Source organism: Amblyomma mixtum, chromosome 5 (assembly GCF_055824585.1).
Source record: "Amblyomma mixtum isolate Tamu chromosome 5, ASM5582458v1, whole genome shotgun sequence".
Taxonomy (NCBI): domain Eukaryota; kingdom Metazoa; phylum Arthropoda; class Arachnida; order Ixodida; family Ixodidae; genus Amblyomma; species Amblyomma mixtum.
The window spans coordinates 142,123,432-142,141,773 of record NC_143016.1 but is presented as its reverse complement, the minus strand read 5'-3'; positions in this window follow the sequence as shown (position 1 = coordinate 142,141,773).

Genomic DNA, 18,342 nt, shown 5'->3' with positions numbered 1-18,342 from the left:
AGGGGACTGGCATAGGATTATGCCTTTTGGAGTCATTGTGCAGGAAGCTGGCCAGGATGGCCAGCCTATAACGTAGTACCCTTCTAAGTGAAACCTGCTTTCAAGCATAGTTAAGCAGGTTTGTGTAGTGCAAATGACTTCATTGCATAACATACTTTTTTTTTGTATTACACTGAAGGAAGCTTTCGCAGATTCTCGGAAATTTTTGCTGCTTCTGGGCGTTTCACCACAGAACCTTAGTTAAACATGTCTAATGGAGATACATGTGTAATGTAACCATTTCAACGGATTTTGCTCGTGGGTCTCACTTGCTATGTTCAACCGAGCATTTTCCAATCAATAAATTACCCTCCTAAGAGTTTCATTTCGCAAGCAAATAAGGTGTGCCCACGGTCATTGTGTAAATAAGGAAACGGCTTCAGACAGGACTAGAGGATCAAAAAAGAAAATCCTCAGGACGTTTCGACCTGCCTCCTATTTCTTCATGTGGCGGAGTGGCGGATATTGAGAAGCAGAACGCCTCATCAGAATAAATACGGAGGGCACCTAATACGAATGACATTCTTTAAACGAGAAAGCATTGCTTTTATTAAATTTTATTCCTTTATTGTTCTTATTATTTACCTATCTTTCGTAATGAAACACCTGCACATTAGCAGGCAGTCCTGAGCCTATACATATAAAGGGAACCCTTTGTTCGCCAAAAGCTATGCGCGTTAGGGGGCTTTTGGTTGCTGCTTGCCTCGGAATCTGAAATTCCTGGGTTTGGTTCCCCAAACCTTAAGAAGGCGTTTAATTTTTCTTTGCCTGATAACGTGGGTTCTGGGTCGCCACTTTTTCTAGACATCGGCTTTCGTTGCCGGTGAGCCACATAATGAATTCGCGTTAAAAACCAGTTACGTTTTAAGTCTGAAGCCCACACTGTTGTCTTATTGTAAGGGCTAGGGTTCCAAGTTCTCCAATGCTAAGCTGAGTTAATATCGGAGGAATAGACTGCCTGACTGCAGTAGTGAGCACGAAAATGCGAATGGTTGTGGTAAACAGCATTTCAGAACAATGGCTGACGAAGGTCTGCAGTAGACTAGCTCCGTACATTCTGAGCATGATTTTTACTCTATCAAATGCATTTCCAGAACTCTAGTACGCACTCGAATGGTGGCTTCCTCGATGGCTGTATTTTTTACGTTTAGTGATGCTTGGTTCTTCATTTCGTAACATGATTTCTTGAGTGGTTGGTGTTGAGCACTCAGCTCTGCTATTAATAACGACAGCAACCATTCAAACGCCGGCATTGTCACTATACTTTAGAACGCTGGGCAGACCATATTGGCAATGAATATGCTTTTTCTCATTATCGACATGTGTGCTCCAATGATGCGAAGGAAATGGCTTGAGGCTTGAAGACTAGGTCCGCCGTTACCGCGAGGAGCCGCCGAGACTGCGAGTAGCGCTGCACTAATCTGCTGAACTGTTTCCATGTTGCGTTCAAAAAACGGTGAAACGAGAGCTTCTTTTGTTCGCCAGCTGCCTTTTCTTACTCGCGGCCTTCTCTGTCGAATGAATGCTCTGGTTTCCTTGCTGAACTTTGCCTCTTCATTTCTGCGACTCCTGCTGCCCCAGCGCCAGTGTCACTACATAGAGGGGAAATAATGAGCCAAGTGCACGGTGTAATTATCAGCTTCCGATACGACACGACACCAGTTATTCGTGATGTGCAGTCAATGAGAATTACATCCGATGCTCCCCGACATGCTGCCGATGCTACCCGCCGTATCCTTGATTCGAAAGGATGCACGAGGTCCGGCCCACCCTGAACCACGGGCTCGGCCTCCCTCTGCGAACATTGCAGTCTTGCGTCGGGCTTTGGCCGTGGGCCGCTGAAGCCGTGGGCCGGAGCTAGATTCGGGCCTCTAAAGGGCTGTCTACACGAAATTGTTGGCTGATGTACATTAAGGTCACTTCGGTATAAAATCTAGAAATAAGGAAGAGAAGCATTGTTCCAGGCGGACAAATAATTGCTTTGGTTATATTATGGTGCTTATTTAACTGGGCTTGTAAAGACGTGCTGTTCGACTTGCCTGCAGACTACTTCAGTTGCTACGGCTTCGATATTATTGAGAGCGCGATGCTACGGAGAAGCCAAGTGAACTGTGCATCGCACAACGCCATCATTTCGTCGCCGTCTTGATTACAGGGAGCTCTTGTTTGTCCAGTGGCGGGGTGGGCTTCCTGGCTTTTCGACTTAAGCGTTTCAGGTAATAAAGTGAAGTCGCTGCTGGATACGGTTGCGGAAATAAGCAAACAAAGTCCAATGTACAATTGGTGGTTCCGAACCGCAGTCCGCCTCTGACATGGAAAGTAACTCTCAGTTCCTTAGTTTTCTACCAAGCGCCGTTTAATTCGTTAGCAGCGACCGCTATATTTTCGAATGCTGCGAATTTTCGCACCATCTAGTAGCTTTATTCCGCGGCGTGGTTAAGCCTGCAGCTTTCACTCAGTTAGGCGGCTCATTTTAGAGTCTATCGCTGACCGCAAATGACATTGCGGACGAGATGGCGCTGTTGGTTGAACTGACACAAGACACCCGGCTGGCACCTCTGTGGTTCGCTGGTATCTTGCAGCCGGCGGATGTGGCTTCGCGAGTGCACACTTCGTCATTTTAGCCCAGTTATGTGATCTCGTCATCGGGAACCCTTGCTTATTAGCGAAGATTTACTTGTGCGCAATGTTTCGTGTGCCCTGCGGTTACAGAGAAGTTGCAGTACTGCTAGTAGTGTGGTATTGCTGATAAGATCAAATTTACAATTTTGAGTTTTACCTTCGCCCCTTGATACAGAATCCTTGTGCTGAAAAGTTTATCTAAACAATTATAGCATTCTAATCAGTGTTTACCGTCCACCTGGCTCTTCTGTTGATATCCTTCATGCTGTCCCCAATGTCATGAGCAAGACCAACATTACTTCATCACGATTTATTGGTATGGGAGACTTCAACACTCCTGGCACCCACTTGCCATCGTTGTCTGCATTCGGTCGTGAAATTGCATTTTGTTGAGAACTAATAAACATATCTTTATTCTTTGTACTAACTCAGGCTGTATCTAGTGCTACTAGGCTGAATTCCATCCTCGACTTAGTTTTCCAAACCGCTACATTGGCCCAAAATGTCTTCTCTTGTGAAGTAATTGATGGGCTCTGAGACCATTAAGGCGTGTTAGTTTCACTCTCTTGTCCAATCTCCAAATCACCCTATTTCTTACTACTTTTCCTGACTTCACTCGTGCTGACGACAATTCCATTAGTGATGTTTTAGCTGATCGTTTCGATACATTCTCTGCTTTCTCAGCAAGCCAGGACGTAAATTTTCTCGCTAATTACTCTGAATGTATTGTCAGCGATTGCTTCCAACACTTTGTTCCGGCCCCGCCGCGGTGGCTCAGCTGTTACGACGCTCGGCTGCTGACCCGAAAGACGCGGGTTCGATCCCGACCGCGGCGGCCGAATTTCGGTGAAGGCGAAAGTCTAGAGGCCCGTGTAATGGGCGATGTCAGTGCACGTTAAAGAACCCCAGGTGGTCGAAATTTCCGGAGCCCTTCACTACGGCATCCCTCATAGCCTCTGTTGCTTTGGGACGTCAAACCCCAATAAACCAATAAACTTTGTTCCTATTAAAACTAAGAAAACAAATACTAATGTTTCTTGGATGTCTCGAGGCATTTGGCATTTACCTCGTCGCGTTCGTAGGCTAACGCGTTCTAGAAGAAGCACCGATCCGATACCCTTAGGCAGATTTCAAACGGCAAAGAATGAACTTAATCTTAAGTTGCACATGGCCGAAGATTTCTATTTTTGGCGTCCGCCTGCGCGATCTGTTAAGAACTAAGCCCCGAAAATTTTGGACATCCATCTTGCCTCGTGATACTTCATCCACTTCGTTCAGATTAGATAATGACGTCGTCAGTGAGCCGGCAGTGATATCGGATGCTTTCAACAAATATTTTCATTCACTGTTCATTCACGATAACATCATCATTCCGCCACTCACCAATATAATTTCTTCTCTAGCACTCAGTGATGTGGTGGTGAACACTGACGGCATCTGAAATCTTGTATTAAACCTCGACGTTAAGAAATGTACGACCCAGATGGAATATGCAATGCTTTCCTGGTTCGTTACACCATGTGGTCTTCGAAATATCTGACCATCATATTCAATAGGTCCTCATCATCTTCTACCGTCCCTTCTTCAAAGAAATTAGCCAAAGGGCTCCCTCTTTATAAATCCGGTGATAGGCCGTGCTTGTCAAACTATAGACCGATTTCGTTGAGATCACAGTCGTGAAAAATGTTGGAACACGTCATTCATTTCCAGATCATGCTTTTTCTTGAATCTAATAATTTGCTATCTAAAATTCAGCATGGGTTTAGGCGCGATTTTAGTACGGTAACACCATTACCAGAATTCACTCATAATATATCACTTAACCTCAATGTCGGCAACCAAGTTGACGCCATTTTTATAGGCTTCTCGAAAACACTCAGTACTGTTCTACATTCCAAGCTTCTTGCTAAACTAAATGCTGTACTAAACAATCCTCACTTGGCTGACTGGATTTTTAGCTTTCTCTCATCTCCTTCCCAGACCGTATCTTAAAATTATTTCCTTCCGCTGCTCTTGATGTAACGTCAGGAGTGCCCAAAGGCTTTGTGCTTGGACCTCTACTCTTTTTAATATATATGAATGACTTGTCACATAACATTTCTTTAACATTCGTCTTTACGCTGATGACTGTGTTTTATCCGAAGTAATTAATGGCCCTAATGATCATCGTCATCTCCAGGGGTCATTTGCTATGTTTTGTAGTTGGTGTAGCGCCTGGAAAATGAGAGTTAATTTCGACAAAACCGTCCTCATGTCTTTTTGTAGCAAGTCTTCCGTTTCCCTTTTTAGTTACTCTATCAATGGCCGTGTGGTAGATAGGGTTTCTCAGTATAAATATCTTGGTGTCATATTCACGCTTAACATGTTATGGTCTAATAACATTGATTACGTATGTAATAAAGCACTAAAAACTAGGTTATCTACGACGCACGCTAACCAATTCACCAAAGGACACAAAGCTACTCTTGTATGAAACTCTAAACCACCCTGTTCTTGATTACGCAGCTGTAGATGGAACCCATAGAAGCAGTTTGAGGTTAACATGTTGGAAGCAGTCCAGAAAAAAGCTTTGCGTTTTATATGTAATTATTATGATCGCGATTTCTCACCCTCTAATACACTTCTTTCATTGAATTTGACACGCTCTCTACCCGTCGCCCCACTGAATCACTAAGATTCTTACATTGTATCGTCAATTCTTCGGTAAGGCTCTCAGATAACCACTACATTAACGTTACACCATTACCATCTACAAGAAGTCATCACGAGCTAAATTTGATACCGTATTTGGCGCATACAAATTTATTCATATTCAGTCCCCCTCCCCCTCCCTTCAATAGAAGCCAGGAATTTTCTACCTGGGTTCATTCGTTCATGTCCATTTCAGAGTTTTGTAACTGCCATTGAATAAGCGTAATTGCTGAATATTCCTACACTTTGGTTAACAGTTCCTTTCTTATTCCGCCGCGGTGGCTCAGTGGTTACGGCGCTCGGCTGCTGACCCGAAAGTCGCGGGTTCGATCCCGGCCGCGGCGGCTGAATTTCGATGAAGGCGAAATTCTAGAGGCCCGTGTACTGTGCGATGTCAGTGCACGTTAAAGAACCCCAGGTGGTCGAAATTTCCGGAGCCCTTCACTACGGCGTCCCTCATAGCCTTAGTTGCTTTGCGACGTTAAAACCCAATAAACCAAACCAAACCTTTCTTATTCGATATTTCTTTTGTGATTTGAACTTTATTGTAGCGCTCACTTTGTATAGTTCGCTGTATTTTGTTACCCTGTTGCGTATATTGAATACTGTGTTTTTCTCCACCTTTGCGATAGCGCATATAATTGCGCTGCAGTATCTATAAGTAAATAAAAAATGAATAAATAAATTCATGTTACATATATGATCTCAGGAACTGCAGGAGGCAACCGAGTCAGGCTCCGCGTAATGTTAAAATATAAAAGCTCACAACATGGTAGGGCTAGATACCGACAGAGCCCCACTACAGCTAACGCTGTGGAGGGGTATTATCAAAGCACGTGATGGTTATGGAAAATTTCCTTGAAGCGTCCGAGCAGGAGGAGGAAAGATGTTCAAGAGAGGAGAAGCCTGTGCTTAGCGTCCGCATTGAAGTCATCGATGAGTGACAGCCTTTTGTCAAAGATTTTGTTACTCTGAGGTCTTATGGAGCGCTTTGCTGATCTGTATTCTATGTCATACTGTAGTCAAAATAGTTACAGTGGCTATGTATTATTCTACTTCTTTCCGCTGAAAGCGCTTGCACACTTTGCTGGCTCCTGCCGTCATATTTAAAAGCACTTGAAACAGGTCGATGGAGTGAGCTCTTTCTGAATGTTACCGACCTTCAGGCCTGGTTTTCCGTCTGCCTTATTACGTAATATGCAGCGACTCTCTCGTCGCGCGGTGTGCCGGTCACCACGAAGCGGAATGACACACCATTGGACTGCTTGTTTACATTAAGTTTATTTTTATGTGGCAGATATTATACACGGAAACCGGTTTCGTCCAGGCGTGCTTCATATTACTTCTCGTATTTCCGCGCCTAACATTGTTAAGGGTTGTTCCTTGCGTAGGCTGAGGTTTTGTTGGCTTGACACTAGACATGTTTAGCCTTGCAAGGGGATAGGCTGAGAAAATCTATTTTGGTAACCATTCAGGGAACTTTGCCATGCTTTCCCGCGTCACATTTTGTCCCCGCGATAGGGCGTAATGTGATGCTTTGATGATCTTGATATCATTGGTTATGGTCCTGCCCTTCAGTTTGGTTTTATTATTCAGTGAGCACTATAACTGGACAAAAGCCAATAATATAGCTATAGTGTTTTATTGATATCGGTGAGCGAAAAGAATGGGCAATAGATTGTAGATTTGTATGACTATTTGCGCTGTATTCCACCAATTTTCGCCAGTTTCGGTTCTTTAAGAGGCTCTGGAAAACCTTCGGAAGACAGGACATGAAGTCTCTCAATCACTGAATTCCGTTGTCATGAACTGCTGAGCAGAATAATACTATTCTACACGCTGTAGAGAACCCACAATCAAGCGCAAAAGTTGGCGAGCAATTCCCGGCGATTTTTTCATGCTCGCACCTGCACATACTAGTTAAGAGATGGCTATTGTTTAGATTCTTTCAGTTTCCAGGCAGCTATCATGGCCGCGGCCAATAAGCCGAGTAGCTCCGGTGGGTCAGGAAGCTCCGTCCCCGGTGTTGGGGCCGACGGAGGAGCTACGACCTTGATGTGTGCAAAAAGTGACGAGAGGAGAGGGAAGTGCGCGAAGACACTGAAATTCTCTTTTTCACTACATATAGCTCAGCTTCTACAAAGGGCATTAAAAAAAAATTCGGCTTGACAAGATTCGTGAATCGGGGCACTTTAACGTCCCAGGATCACCGCTACTTTTTAGAGCGCCTTTTACTGACCCTTTAACGGCACAGATATTGCGCAGTACCACGGGCCCGTTTTGTTACCTTTGAATTGCTCCCAATGCGCCTGGGATTAAGTCCTGGGTTGTCATGCTCACTAGGAACAGGCTGTACCAGACGCAACAGCGGCCGTAGCGAATGTCGACTGCACACGTAGAACAGTGGCAAAAAATCGACATCGAATAAATACCCATTGATAGACTTGGTTTTTGAAGAGACCTTCGTAATGCTGACTGTGTAAATTTATAGCTGTTCTTTAGCTATCATGAGCCCATTATCTGTCGTGTGGTAATACTTTTCTTCAATATAGAACCGGGCACATTTTTTTTCCTTTCGTATACCGTTGCACCCAATACCTTTCGCTTCCATTTCATCATCAGCTTCGTTGCTGTTTCAGAATAATGTGAAACAGAGCTTCCCAAAAATGGCACCTGAAAGTATTTCATACTCGCAATCTGATCGCAGCCAATAAATCCTAGAGTCACTTCGCAAATTTACCCTATCTGTTCCTTTCGTAAATTTCTGTGTGTCTTGACGGTTTCCAGCATGCAGGATGATTACACGTCTTGTTGCACCTGCCATATGAAACCTATGCCGCTACTGCCTGCACAACCACCTCTTTATTATTTTATTGAAAAAACAAGAAGCTTGAATAGTGAGCCACCGATGCCCTGCCCTACGAGGGAATGTATGAGGAAGACAATCATCGAGTAATTCTTCTGCTGGTGTTTTTGGGCACCATCGTGTAGCATCTCGTGCAGGAGAACCTCAGTTCAGCGGTTATTAAATAAATAATTTTCTATGCTTACCCCAGGATATGACTGGTTTAAGTCTTGGTCCCGAAGTGCGCTCCAACAACTTTATATAGGTGCTCAATCTTTCTGCGCTAGGCGGGCATGAGCTGTCACGCGCACATAGATATCATTCTTTTTTTCGAACAATGCAGCAACGCTTTTAGCTTAGTCACCCAAGGCGCTTTTTTGAAACAAAAGAAGCGGAAACGTTGGGCTAGTAGGCGAAAGTAGCCTAGCGCAAGAACGTAAAACGGGTGCTCTGAACCTGACATAATTGTGGATTATAACTGCTTTTGTGGAAGTCGCTAACTTGTTCTGAGGCTATTGTGGTTTCTTCTTTGCTATATAAGTGGATGCTGCATATTTTTCTTAAACAGGTGGTCCTCGATAGCTATGTATACACGTGTGTGTGAGGAGATGAAGGCTTGAACATCAGCACTCTCTTTCTTAGGTAATGATTTTGCACAAGCATTAATTACTTTTGCTTTTTTCTGCGCAGTTTACTGGGACACTCAATCAAGGGGAGAATTTGCTATTAGTGGAACCAAACGTAGCAAAAAAGTATGGGCCTCCCTAAATTTTGCAAGACCTGGAGATGTTAATTCCTCATGCAGTAGTTTTAAATTCAGCGTCTCGTCAGGCACGAAGGCTTGTTGAAGCTGTTAAGTAAGATCACATTAAGTTCGCATAAACACAATCTTCTTCTACTTATCTAAACATCGCGGCTCAAAATATAAGACAGGCGTTAGTTGGAATTGTATTTTCGGTTTTGGGAACTGGAGAAATAAAAGTGTCGGATGTCCGCTCTATTTTTTCGGCTATCGCGAAATTGTGACCAGGCTCTCTATAACTACAAAGACGGGCGACTCTAATGTGAATAAAGTAGGCGAATAAGTTCTAATGAATGTTACTATCTGATTTTTCACACGCTCTTGCTTTAGGTGCATTCTGCTTCTTGCCGTATTGGCCTAAATATCTATGCACTTAGCTAGGCGCTATGTATGCACTGCAACACAGGTTATATTGCATACTGGTGAGTAAATGTCCTTAAACGAAATGAACATACGATGAACCAATAGAATGAAGTCTGTGTAATGGCAAATGAAAACCCATTGGGCACGTGAACAAGTGCTAAACTAAATCTAAATCTAAAGGACCGAGGGTCCTGATATTCAACATACGCTAGCTCGATTTCCACCAGGCTGACAGCGAACGAAGGGAAGACAAGTGGCTAACAACATTTCTTGAATGCAACTAGGAGCTTTAGAATTCAGCTGCATGGGGCTTGAATTGAATAATTTTTGGGGTTTCAAGAAACACCGGACTCCGTGCTCTGCGTTCATGTGCAGCGTAAGGTATGAAGGGTAATAACCACGCGGAAACACAGCGCTGAATGTGAAGCAGCTGGCTACGCATTATCATCTTAGAATCCTGAAGACGGTAAACCACTCTTCGTTTACAGCACGTTCTCACTGATTCAATGCGTAGAGTTTTTTAAATCAAAACTGCTCCCTTTCGCGTCGTCCTCCCATTCAACTTGCTAATGTAAATGATTTGAAAGGGCCGCATCTCTCAGTTGCCTTAAATCAGAAAAGACGAGGAGGTGCAGCGCATCGGTAACAATGCGAACATGAAACGGCGTTGCCCATTACTAGATGGACCGACAATAACTTCTTAGAACTGAGCCCAAGTTAAGTAAGAAATGCGCCAGGACCGCACTTTAAGAATGACCATGAACGAAATGCCGATACCCTCTTCGTATTCCTAGAAACGGAGGCCTCAGAATTAAATACGTGACTGTTTACATGGAGACCTCGTGAAACCACTCGAACATACGTTATGCAAAGATTGCTTTCGCTGCGAGCTCTGCAACAGAAATCTTCGCATTAAATTCGAGGCAATGCACTCTAGCTAAAGAATTTATTTTTGAAGCGCGGATTGCCCCGAACGTTCTGCAATACGGCACTGAATGCGAAAGTTGGATACGGAGTGACGTAACTGTGGATTTTGCAGCCTTGTTTGGCCCATTTGGTGAGTTTTCAGGCTACATCCTCCGTATATACCCTATTTTTGAAATATTTTGACATCAATCCTTTATATAGGATATTAGACTACATGCTCTCAGGTAATGTGCGCATATCACTGGCGAAGATTTACCCCGGCGATACGCTTCCGTTCCGGCAGTTCATGATAGCGATAAGATCACGGAGACCTTCCCGCTTGCGCTGGTGTTAATCGCACAGACGACGCCTGTGTGGCTGCCCTGTTGTGTTTTAGGCGATAGTACACCCAGCTAAATGACGTGTTGGTTTCTAGGCGGCATCTTTGAGAGCACAGCTATCGCGACGCGCAAGAATGAATGTCACGTGGTCTTTTTGGGCATTTCCTGGGTATTGAAGTCAGGCAAACAAATAGATGTGAAGCTGAAAACCGTTCAGTGAGACGTTTTGCGGACCGTTGCACAAATTTGCACTGAAATATTCAGCCTATCTTCTTTGCTTGCGCTGTTGGTCAATTAATCTCGACTGGTTATGCAATCAAGCGCTGTACGAAAAATTATGCGACTTGCTCCACAGTAACCAGGAACATGCATTTAGTCGAATCGTTATAGAGTGCCACGACATATCTTTAAACTGTGCTAAAGTTAGCTGGGACGCCCTGTATATCTACCCATGTCTAGAAACTAACACTTATTGAGGTGAATTGAAGAAAAACGTAAAATATTGATGTTTCGGCACCGCTACGGGTGCCTTCTTCGCAAAGAGACAGAAACAAACAGGCCATTGCTTATGCAGGATATAATTTAGTTTCAACCCCCGTCAAACTGTAATGTTCAGCTTTTTGTCTGGCTCCTGACCTGTGGAATGATGTAGAATAAAATGAAATTTAAACCGCAATCAACGCAGGGGAGAAATTGTGAAATTTGGGGTCACAAAGCGATATGATAAGCACATTGTGCCCTGTCTCGCTCTATCTGTTCGCTAAACTCAGGTGGTGCAAATTAAATTAGACCCATCTGTTGGGGCGTCCCTCATAACCTGTGAGTGAATTTTGAATACCAAATCCCCAATATGCTACGTGCAACTTTTATCTGTCCCTGATCGTTCTATATAAAACAAGAGCATATGGAAGAAAATTTCCACACTTCAAACCTTTGTGAAAGCGGGTAGCGAATTTTTGCAAAAAGTGCAGTAGAGCGAAGCAGGCGTAAGAGTGGTGCTTCGTTCCCCAGCCCGAGCACAAAATGGCAAGAACGCCTTTGGACGGCAATGAACCAGTAACAACAATGAAAACAAAGAAGTAGAGCAAAGCTTCACAGTGAAATGCCTTTCACAGTCATTCGTTAGGAAAAAGAAAGCGCTGGATATAGTCCTTGTCATCGAGCAAAGACCCTCACTAACAGACGCGCATATAAAACGATCAAAATCTTCGGGAAAATAAGGAAGATCTCGCAAGTAAAAAGATAGGTCTGACCCACTGCTATTGTTTGGTATGCTCATGACGTCAACTGGCATTGTAAAACTACAGAATGAAGTCTCGCTGTCTTTAATTCTAGCGCCTGAATTTGGCGATTTCAACAACTGAAGCTCCGAATAAAGATTTATTGTAGAAAAAAAGAAAAACTTCAAAACTATACCTGAAGCCCAGGGGTCAGAGTTAGGAAGGCGGATAAGTTAGGATGTTTGCACGGATAATATTTATTTATTCACAGGTCCGAAGCATTAAATAAAAGTGGGTAAAAATAATTAAAAACAATAATGCGAACAGAATTAGTACATTATCAGCTCATCATATAATCACTAACGGCCTTCTTAAACAGGTCGGCGTCTGCCATGGAGTTGGTGGAAGTAGGAAGGTGGTTACATTTCTTAGATACCTTGGGGATGAAAGATTTGAAATGCACGTTGGTGCTACTGCTGGGCACATGAACCTTGCACTTGGGGTCCTTGCGTGACGAGATATACAGGGTCTGTTCTGAAAGTAGTAGGACTGGTTTTTCCTGGGCGAACGGGCGGACGTGAGGCGGTCTGCGCGTGCAGGATCGTTGAAGGGGGATATTGGGAATGCTGGGGAAAATTGGCAGTCGGCTCTCGGCCGTTGAACAGAGGAGGTCGCGTGTACTGTGAACCCCTGTCAAAACGTCTCGTCAAGCAGAATAATCGTGCGTTTACTGGATCAGCGATACGCGATCAAAGTTTTAGTAAATCTTGGTAGAACGGGCAAAGAAAATCACGACATGATTAAGGAGACGTACAGTGACGCTTCCATGGGTAGATCAGGTGTTTTTTGAGTGGCACAAGCTGTTCCGAGAAGGTAAGGAAATAGTGGAGGAAGACGGCCGCTCCAGACGCTCTTGGACCAGCAAGACAAACGAAAATGTGTAGCGAGTGTAACATTTACTTAACAGTGATCGTAGAATAAGTATCAGAATGATTGCTGATGACTTGAGCATTCCTCAAACCCAAGTTTTGGAGATCATGACAGAAAACTTATCCATGAGGATAGCGTGCGCGAAGTTGGTGCCGGGAGTGTTGTCAGAGGAGGAAAAGGCCAACCGGTAGGATCTTTTTCATGTGAATGAGGACCCCGATTTTTTCCCCAGCACAAGGCGGCAACGATGCCTCAGCCCCCTACAGCCTCGACTTGGCCCCGCCAGATATTTTCTATTCCCGAGAATAAAATCGACGCTCAAGGGGAAAAATCACGGATCGGTAGAGGTGGTTCAACAGGCCGTGACGAGGGAGCTAAACAGCATTCCGGTCTAGGCGTTCCTGGATTCGTACGAAAACTGTAAAACTCGTTGGCAGCAGCGTGTAGGTGCGGAAGGGTGCTACCTTGAAAGATTGTAATAGTTTGTACTATTCCCTTCAATAAATTTTGTTTAAAAAATTAGTCCTACTACTTTCAGAACAGACCATGTAAAGTGGCGGCCCAACTATCGAATTTCTGAGATAAGAGTTAGAATGGTAGATTTTGGGAAAAAGACATATGCGCCCAATTTTACGACGAGCTGAAAGGCATGCAAATTTTAGTTTGACTTCATTTGATTTACACATGCAGTTCAATGATAGAAAAAATGAAACGAACAGCCCGATTTTGGATGGGTTCGATTTTCCAAATTAGCGAGTTAATGGGAGGGTCCCATACTGGGGATGCGTATTGGTGTTTTGGCCTGACAAATGTTTCACACAGTAAATGTTTCAGGTTAATGGGCGCCATAGAAATATTTCATCGTAAGTAGCCGAGTGTGCGATTAGCGTTGCTTGTTATGTAGTCCACATGAGTATGCTAGGAGTGGTTAATACAGATATGCACACCATGGTGTTTGTAAAAGGAAGCTTGGGTTAATGGAGTATCTTAAAGCGCATAATTACCTGATTAGAACAACGACGAGAAATTCTCGAGAATTTGTATTTAGTGATGTTAAACTTCATTAGCTAAGTGCCGCACCAAGAGAGAGAGAGAGAGAAAGGAATTTTAATGAGGGAAAGGTGGAGAAGAAATGTCATGGAGGTAGGGCTGGAGGGTAAGGTGGTCTGCAGGGTTTGTAATTTGATGGCAAATAATGCAGTCATCAGTAAAGTGCTTCATGGAAGAAAAAGTGCTATTAGGAGAATAGTTAATGTAAATAAGAAAGAGCAATGGGCCTAGCACCGACCGCCTGTGGAACAACAGAGGCTACGCCTCAAGGATGAGAGCTATGGACGTTATCGGTTACAAATTGTGTGCGGTTAGACCAGGAGTATTCAATACACTTTAAAACATTCAGGTGCCGATTAGGCTTAATCACTTTTAGAGGGAGAAGTCCGCTGTGAACAGTGTAAAACGCTTTGGCGAAATCAATGAAAATGCAGTCGGTAATGAAAGTAGAATCAAGGGATGAGAACGAGTCGCTTGTGAAGGTTAAAAGGTCAGTTTCACATTGAATAGTGCTTTCGAAAGCCGTGTTGTTGGACACTAAAACAGAGCTTAGCTTCAAGTTATATGTCTACAAATAGCGTTCTCTAGTTGTTTGCTAGGGATGTTTGTTAATGAAATTGGTCTGTCATTGACAGGGGAACGAACTTCACTAGATTTGAAAACAGAAACCACCTTCCCCACTTTCCAGTCACCCGGAAGATCATGACATTCTAAGGACTGCGTAAAAAGTTTATACAACAATGTCGAAGAACATGCTTTAGGGCTTTTCAAAAACTTTGGGCTCATTCCATAATTACACGGTGAAGAAGACAGCTTAATGTCGTGTATTTGCATATTCCAGTTCATTCTATGATGACAGGATGGTCAATGTTGGCGCAGGACCAGGTTAATATGAAGTCGTTTGCGAGGCCTTTGTTTTTAAGTGGACATACGTAGTTTACCTAATATGTTGACATACCATGGTCTGGCTTCTACAAAGCAATCTGTTTGGCAATCGGCGGAAACGCGTAAACAGTTGATGTGTTTTTTTTTCGAAAAAGAGTCTTATGTACGTGTGACCAAAATATTGAATATTGAGCCCGTTCGTGACCTTGAGCGCCTTAGAGAAACAAGCTAGGAGTGTAACTCTGCACACAGCTGACTCTATAACATTAATGCAGTATCATTAGGCTCAGCACCCTGCAAATATGACAAAGGTAGCTGCGCTGAAGTATCAACAATGCCCTCATCACAAATTTAACAGTGGAAATCTAAACGCCGGGATTCACAGCAGTGTTGAAGAGAATATATGCCCAACTAGAAATGATAAGAAAAAATAAAGCAAAAATGCTATCGTAAAAGAGGGCTTATAACCTCCGGATGTAGATGAGCGTAGTCAGCAGCGTACAACAGCCGCTAATCTATAGTGGCTGTGGGAAGTGCATTTTAAAACTACTTCCTTATTGCAGAATCAAGATGCATCATTCATCCTGCTTCTATATCATGAGACTACTACCAAGAATGTTGTGGTTGGCTCTGGCTGCCTCTCAATGCCTCGAGGATGCTGCTCTTAATAGATGCACTTCAGCCAATGGTAGGCAGCTTCATCATACGTGGATATATGTTCGGTGTGATATATATTACGTTCAGAGAGCAGCAGAGCAATATTTGCATTTTGAGATCTAGGAGGCACTTGCTAATTATTGCCAACAATGCAATTTACGCTGCTGAAACCACTTTGCTTTTTCTCAACCCGTTCCTACCTGAACTGCAAGTCGAAGCTAACTAGGTACTCGATTTACTAAATATATTAAGCCAAAATCCATAAATTTCGGTCTCGAAAAAGACCATAGATACTAAAATATTGGGACATACTGACGCCTCTAATATACAGATAACATCCCAAGTAAAAAGCGCGGGCATCATTTTCCATGAGAAAATGCATTATAACAGATATATCAGCCAACATCGTTCCAAAATCCCTCGCTCGCACACTCTGCTTGATGTCGCGGCTCTAGTATATTTGGCCCCAGAACATTAAATTGCTTCTACATATTTCATTATCCTTTTTCACGTTGAGTTACTCTTTCATGATTAAGGGAAATAGCAAGCAAACTATCACAAATATAGTCTTCTTAGGTTACAGAAAAAGCAATCGCATCGTTAACAGTGCTAAATTTAACGTCCATACAAAACCGATATTGGGTCCAAGAAAATTTTTACCTGTGACTGATCTCCACAATCCCACACTTATTTTCATCCTACCACAAGGAAATAGAAAAAATAACGGTTAACTCAATGACTTTGCTAACGTTCACATTATTAGCCTATGTATACAGCGTGCCGTAGCACCGACCGCTGGGGAGTATTGGAAACCCGAATAAATCACAGACTGCAAATATTAAAATACTCTTTACCAATCACTCTTAAATCTAAATATATCCCTTTAATGTGAAAGCAGGTTCTATGAGATATCCATGTTCTATTATTCTTTTCTCACAATTTTTTTTTGTTCTGAGTTCATTCCTAATAATAAGGTCTTCAATAAAGTTACTGAGGAGTGAATCTCAGTAGGACGTAAGACTCGTCAAGCCTCCAGAGAGCTTTTTGCCTGCACTCACAGCATTGCAGTTGTACCATGTGAGGCCGAAATAAATTTCTCATTCTCAACAATACATCCAAGAAGAAACTTGGTGACTGATGTAAATGCTTGTAATTATATTTCGAGGTGATCTCAGCAACTTTAAATAGTATGTAAAGGCAACAGCAAGCCAGGAGGGCAAATACGACAAGTTAATTCTACTCTAGCCTAAACGAATAACGGCAAATGAGCATGGCCAGGGACGGAATACGAAAAACACATAGCCGAAAGTCCCCCGGGGTGACCGTGCACGCTCCAAGGGACGGAAAACTTAGCAACGATGGCAGGAACGCGGGAAGAGAACATTTTAGGATGTTTTCAAAATTACTGTACCAGAAGCTACTACCGGACTGCTTAAATTGTATATCAATAAAATAGATGTGTCCGGAAGTGGAGGCAGTTGAGTGTTTTCGTCAATTTACTGCCTCGCTAACTACGACCGGAAGTCTGGCATGTTCTGCGTCCGCTTGTATGACTTGGCTTCGCGCTGGGATACTTGAAATTTTGTCTCTTTTGTTTTTTATTTGTTATTTCCTTAAAAGGGCAAAAAATAACAGCCGCAGAGCCCTCAAAAGGAGGACCCTGAAGTGGAGCTGCTGGTGTACGGTTAAACCGACTTTTGTCTGCTTAGGAGATGGATTATAAATTTCTCCTGTTGCCTCTAAGTGTCACATATTCTCTATAAGTACAAATAATCATGCTACGCCCATGTGGTACAGGTGAGCTACAAAGTGGGTTAACTTCAGGCGGGCGCGATCGCCCTATCCGCTCTACCTGGTCCGTGACGATGAAATGTGAAATATCTAGAGTCTCTCCGCTTAAAACCCTTTATGAGACATGAAGTTGTGAGCAATGCACACCGGCTGTTCAGGGCGGGATTCTTGTTCTTATCAGCTTTTTATGAAATATGCAAATTTTGAGTTCTCTAGAGTTAGGGTTTTCGAGATAAAAGTGGGACACAGGTGTCCCACCGCACCATGAGTGCGTTTGAGAAAGTGGGACATATGTGTCCCGCTGACCTCTGAAGCACAGTCGCTCAAGAAAAAAAGTAATTTTGTTTTGTACCGAAGGGTGCGCATACCAACAACAAAGTACGGAGAGTACAAAAGCCTACTTCCTATGATAAAAAATCTAAAAAATATCTATCTATGTCCAGCACTCAGTCACTTTCAGAGTATGATAATAGCACAAAAGGGCATAGCACAGGTTAGTACAAAAGGGCATCATTTGCAGATTTCGTCAGTAAAAAGAAAGGTTGAAACTTACCCTTCATGTCGAATACCGGCGCGCGCCAAAATCTACTGAAAACCAGGGTTGCCAGATCGGGCTACAAATAGCCAAATTGGGCTACTTTTTGTCCGAGTTGGCGTCAGAAATTTCGTTTTGGCTATGTGGCTACTTTTGGGCTACATCTTTTTCTTGCGTGAAAAAAAAAGTTAAAGTAGTTATAATGTGCTCTGTTACAATTATACAGTGACAGAAATAATAGGCATGCAGGTTAAACAAATTGAGCGCGTCTGCTACAAAATGACAATTTGTAAACGCTGTGTTCGAGAAAACTTATGTGTTTCAGGTGGTCAAAGATCATGGCCTTTCGATTTCTTTTATAAAGAGTGGACACTACGTGAAAATTGCCCCCCGGAAACACTTCACAGCCTATAGATTGCACTTAATCCGTGAACTAACGCCACTCGCGCGCTCTCGCCACCGAACATAGACTGTTGCCATCTGCACATGAGAGCGTTCTCTTATTGACGGTGCACCACGGGTGACCTTGGCGCCAGAATAGAAGGAAAACACTAAGAGAACTTAAGTCTCCCTACGAGGTGCGAATGCGTAAGCATTGAATGCTACTGTTTCGCTTCTGTTGACTGGTTTCGTGATCCTCACATTTTAACCGTTAACCGTAGACG